The sequence below is a fragment of the Austrofundulus limnaeus genome, unplaced genomic scaffold, assembly GCF_001266775.1.
Source record: "Austrofundulus limnaeus strain Quisiro unplaced genomic scaffold, Austrofundulus_limnaeus-1.0 Scaffold685, whole genome shotgun sequence".
Lineage (NCBI taxonomy): Eukaryota > Metazoa > Chordata > Actinopteri > Cyprinodontiformes > Rivulidae > Austrofundulus > Austrofundulus limnaeus.
Window position 1 is genome coordinate 169,475 of NW_013953087.1, and position 5,804 is coordinate 175,278.

Here is a 5,804-nt window from a genome sequence, read left to right on the forward strand (position 1 = left end):
TAAAAATTGAGCAAGAACGTAGTGTTGTAGTACTTGAGACCGGTCTTGACATCTCTATACCCATCAGCAATAGCCTTAGAGGGCGGAGCTTACACAAAATAGAATGTTGGTTATGTATTGTAACCCCAGATTCTATGAGTGTAAGCGCAGCCCTCTAAGAATCAGGGCCTCACCGGCTTCCATAGCTGAAGAACAATCTATGGAAGCAGAATCCCGGGCTGAGCGACCTTTTATGCAGACCGAGGTGGTGCCCACAGCAGGTGGGCGTGGCCTTTTGGTTTTCAGAAAGCATGCGAGCACCGAGGAATACCCAGATAGCCTTAGAGGGCTGTGCCTACACTCAATAGAATCTGGGGTTACAATACATAACCAACGTTATGCATTTTGTAATGATGGGGTTTGCGAGTTTCACTGATTGCTCAGACACCAGAGACGATTTAAGGATTTTATTAAATCTGGAGCAGCAGAGTCGGGACCGACACGTCACCGGGACACGGAGGTCTAAACAAGAGATGATCAGGTTAGTGACTAACAAAGTCAGTGGCAGGGCTTTGGAGCAGAAAATAGTCACTAACCTTTTTAGTGCCGGAGTCTTGGAAGCCGAAACTTTGAAAGACTTTGAGAGTCTCAGGCGATGGTGGTTCCTGGCACTTCCGTGTTTAGCGCTGCGGCGTGGTACGCAGGCTTGAGGAGAATCCGTGAGGCAGGCGTGGGTCAAAACCATGTGGTCAGATTGCAGCGACAGGTTAAGAGGGTCAGACTTAACTCTTGGTCGTGATACACAGGTGGGGGTCGAGATCCGGAGGTCCGATGACTGGGCAAATCCAATAGGGGCTGAGGCGAAAGGCAGGAATCCAAAAACGAGAGCGAGGGTCAAAACCAGAAAGGCAGAATCCGAGACGGTGGCAGACAGGGGCGAGGCAGGAGACGTGGAACCAGAGGACATAAACAAGGTTGTAACGTGGCAGACAAGACATGGGATCGCTGGAAAAACTAGGTAAACCGTTCATAAATCTGGCACTGGACTGGTGGTGACTGAGGGAATATATACTGAGGGGACCAGGTGCATGACATGAACTAAARTGGGATTTCTGTGATGGGAGGGGTGAAACAATGAGTGAGGACATGGCTGTGACTTGGCAGGGGACAGGTTAAATTCATGACACATTTAGTTTGGTCACATTTTTGCCTGAGTTCATTTAGTTATGTTGGCCTATTTTAGGAGCTCAGTTTTTTGGTTTTTGTAAGTATAAGTTTTTGGGTTAAAATAAAAACCCTATTTTTCTAATAATTCCTGCGACTCCTCCTGTTTCAACTCGGCCCATCACAGTGAGGTATTTTTAGTTGTTTGACCAGATCCATGGAGAGCATATTTTGTTCAGTACCAGAATCAATTAGGGCAGGGATGGGTAATTTTATCTGGTTGACTGAGATGGTAGTAGGTAAGCACAAGCGGGAGTCATGACTCACCAAATATTCTCTGCTTTACTGATGAGCTCCATATTTTAAATGATTTGGATACTTGGTGATGAAATGTCCCCTTCTGCCCACAGAAAATACACTTTTGGCTTCAAAACATCATTTTCTGTCCTCCGGAATCAATCGTGCTCATTGGATCTGCATGAGTTCGGATTCAGATGATTGTTCAGGTGAGCTCAGCAGATCAGGTGGTGTTGTGGAGGCTGGGCTGAAGCAGAAGAGCATTGCCACTGGGTGTTTTAGTTTCTTTTGTTTTGTCTTTCTCTGAGACAACTATCAGTGTGGATACAGGTTGATTAAATTACCCAAGCTCTTAGGTTCATTTGTCATCCTTGCTTGAGCAGGGAGTGAGTGTTCGAAAACCTGTTTGAAATCCTGAAGAGATTGTTGAAAGGTTAAAGTGGTGACAGGGTGAGAATGTAAATAGGCATGGGCCCAACGAAGGGTGGAACCTTTTAGTGCAGATGCAATCTGAGATTTATAGAGTACTTTAAAAATAACTAAGTAAAAGTTAAATTGCATGAACAGAAAATTACTTTGGTAAATTTTTATTTTACTGATGAGAAAACTACTTTAGTAAAAAAACTGTTGACAAAAACTGGAAAAGTAAAAGTACTTGTACACACTCTCTCAGAAATAAACTGTTGAATTTACTGAACCAAAGTGGTTCCACTAAGCCAGGTTCAGTAAACTGAGCAAAATATGAATATTCTTTGCTCGATTTACTCGAATGGGCTTAGTGGAGCCGGTTAACATGACTTTGTTGAGTAAATTCAACACTCATAAACAACACTCATAAGTTTAAACATTTTTAATATTGTAACAAGTGTTAAATTTTAAAGTAAAGAAGTAAAAGTATAATTTTTAGCTTTAAAATGTAACAAAAGTAAAAGTAGCTATTTCAAAAAATAGTTGGTAAAATTACAAATCCTCAAAAAACTACTTAAGTACTGTAACGAAGTAAATGTATTTAGTTACCATAAAGATACAATGAATGTTGTCTTCAATGCTGAGGATGGAAATAGGGATGGAGATCGACTGAAGGCTAGTTCACACTGTAATAGAAAACCACCAAAGTGGTTATGGTTACCGTCAAAGAACTTTGAGGATCTAATGGTTCTCAAAGGTGACTACTGGGAGCCATGGGTGTTGAGGAGTACTCAGAGGAAGCTCTGGAGGCTTTTGGAAATGAAGTGGGTACAGTATCAGCTAATTTTAAACTAATGGTGTGTACCATTCCTCTCAGCTCAGTTAGGTGAGCATCAGATATTTTCTGCTGCTGAAGTATCTGCTGCAAAAGAGACTCATTGGAGTGAAGTTGTTCTTTTAATAAAGTCTGATCACTTTATGAACAGCTCTTTGACATTTTGGAGGCTGGAACATATGATCATAAACTCTGAGTATGTCATCGAAGGAGTAGCCAGGAAGAAAATAGACTTAGGAGATTAATAAAATAAAAGTAGGTGAAGTTTATTTGCAAAATGAATAATCAGGTACAGGAAGTATCTGGAATAGGAGAAGGTGAGCAGTTAATATTGGCTCCAAGGTTTTGCAGGTGATGATAACTCTTGTTCATCTTTCTTACAGGTTTGAGGTGGTTCTGGAGCATTGGGAGCAGGGAAAGGATAAAAGGTGAGTGCAGTACCAGGTGAGTATTTCACGGTGCTGGTGGTAAACAGGCAGAGAAAATCCACAAGGCTTCTTACTAAGAATAAGACACAAACGTGAGGTTAGCTGATAATAATAATTTTAAAAAAGACACTAAAGGAGCTTGAGAACCATACCAAATGGTTTGATATATTCCAGTGAGGATCTGATCCTTTCAGTCAGCTTTTAAAGCCCTGGAGCTCATCAGCTAGATTGCCTGCAGCTGCTGTCAATTGCTGCCTCCACCACTCAGTGGTGCAAGTGCGGTATCCCACAATCTTTAAAGAAAACAAACTCACTCTTAAAACAATATCATTTGAACTCTGGCTCTTTTCCATCTTTCTGATAATGATTAAAAATAATCCAAAGAAAATCTGATTCTTCTCTACAGTCTGTGCTGCTAGCCGTTGTAGCAATGCTCTGTTTACCTGCAGACATCCCCCTTTGACATCACTTCCTGTTACTTCACGTGCAAATTTATGAACAACTGTTAATCTCAGCAGCATGACTTGTTTGCAATATGTTATTAATGTTATCTTTCTGTAAGAAAATCATGATCAATAAATTGGAAGTCTGAATAAAATAGCAGAAAACTAACTGATCCTCTTCTATAAGCTTTATTCTCAATCTCTAATTCCAATCACACCCATAGCCACACAGCAGCAGCTGTGAGAAAGAAAAGGCCTTGGCCTTATCAGAACAAAAACAAGAACAATCCCTCTCTAGAAGCTGGCAGCTGTGCCAGGCTGATCTAAGGGAGAGACTGCACAATGATTAATAATAATGAATCAACCTCCTAAAGTATGTCGGACTTCCTGGTCACACTCTGGAGAATGTACCTTTTACATCAGATATTAGAACATAACCAACTTTGTTTATGCAGACAGAAAGGCCTCATACTGATACTGCTGACTCTCGTTCTCTGTTTAAACCATATGGCTGCACAAAGTGTGAAATACAAGGCTGGATGTTAAACTCAATCAGTCACAAAATTTCCTTAATTGTCAAAAATGCTTTCATATTTTTAAAAAAAATTGACATCACAGGCGCTTTAAAAGTTAACATGTTTAATGGAGATCAAGGTAATCTCTGCATAAATGAACTCTTAACTTGACATCTTCTAATAATCAGTTGAATGTTGTTTTGTGTTTATTCTATGCTTTGTCAAAAATGTGATCTACTATTTGAGAAAAAGAAGTTACTTAAAACAATTAGTTTTATTTATGTTGAAAATTTGCTTAAAATCTTGAATTAATCTCTCCGAGGCCATCTGATAAACTGAAATAAGACAGGCAGCCAAAGTTAAAGGATTAATTAGAGTGAAAGTGTGTTAGAGAGAGTTACACAAGAAATCAAGAGAGCAGGAGTGCTAATACCCTTGTGAGCCTTGCGTATTTACTGCTCCGTTAAGCTGCATTCATTTATCTTATGAAAAACTTGCTACACACCCACCCACAGACACACATATATACTGTACAAATGGCCCCAAGAGGCACTTTTCCCCAGACAGCTCCTCTAATTAGCTACTTCTAAATGAATGGGTTAAGCCAACTTCTTTTTTTTTCCTACTATGTGCTGGTACTACTAATGAAATGCATTTAATTGCATACCACCACGCAGAAACTTCCACAGAAGGTATAAGGCATATGTCTTTAAAACACAAATTTTCCAATTTCAGACTTTTGGCTTCATCTAAACTAATATCAAATAATAAAAAATAGATAAGAACCTTGGAAAGTTTATCATACTTTAAGCTCCAGCTTTTCTACCACAGACACTCAGGATTATTTTGTTAAGAGTATCATATCTGGGTATGACTAAGTCAAAGTGTGAAAAAGATGAAGAAAACCCTGTGCCATGAAGCTGACAGGTTTCAAACATGCACTTTATTTCAGAAATTGGTAACTTTTGAAAGTTTGTTTGGCGATAAAGCAACTGTCTGAAGCTCTGCATTGCCATTGTGAAATATCTATGTTGAAGTTTTTTCCTGTACTTTGGTAAATGGTAAATAGACTGAACTTATATAGCACTTTATCAAGTCCCATGGGGACCCCAAAGCATGCTTTACACTAAAGTCATTCACCCTTTCACACACACATTTACACACTGATGATGCTGAGTTACATTGTAGCACAATGACAGAGGCAGGGCTGCCGTGCACCTGTGCCACCGGATCTGCTGCAAGGGCATGTCTTGTGGTGCGTTCACACCGAATGCGATTTCAGCTTCAAAATTGCATCCAACGCTGAAGTTGGTCGCTCGTGCACTTTGAGGTCAGACGCAGGACAGCTCTTGAAGCGCTGCACGGCAAGAGCCTCGCCGCCCCTCCCTCCTCTGTCGGGCTTTGTTTAATGTCAGACAAGGAAGTGGCTTTGCTTTATTTACAGAGAGCAAGAGCATGTCACGTTCATCAGATAATTAATTCATAATTAATTCACCAGATAATTCAGAGTAGAGGCTCACAGCTCGCTTTCAGGACTATTTTTCCAATCTGATGTCGCTGCCACGCATTGGTGTGGATATCTCCTGTCAGGACACCGACTGCAGGCACTCGATTTCAGCTAAAGAGCTCCTCTCCGTCTGTTTCAGGTTAGTGGACATCATTCAGTAAACTGTCCCGTCGGGAAATATGTCGCTACGTCACACAGTGGAGTCTCTCTGATTGGTTGACGCGGCGC

At 40.7% G+C, this 5,804-nt stretch overlaps 1 long non-coding RNA gene across 1 annotated transcript; it reads left to right on the forward strand.

Moving 5' to 3' along the window:
- The first annotated feature begins 1,374 nt into the window (after window positions 1-1,374).
- LOC106531865 (uncharacterized) lies at window positions 1,375-3,446 on the forward strand. The gene is made up of 3 exons (XR_001312000.1): window positions 1,375-1,442; window positions 1,554-1,649; window positions 3,067-3,446. It is a non-coding gene; the product is annotated as an uncharacterized LOC106531865 (long non-coding RNA).
- Window positions 3,447-5,804: the final 2,358 nt, after the last annotated feature.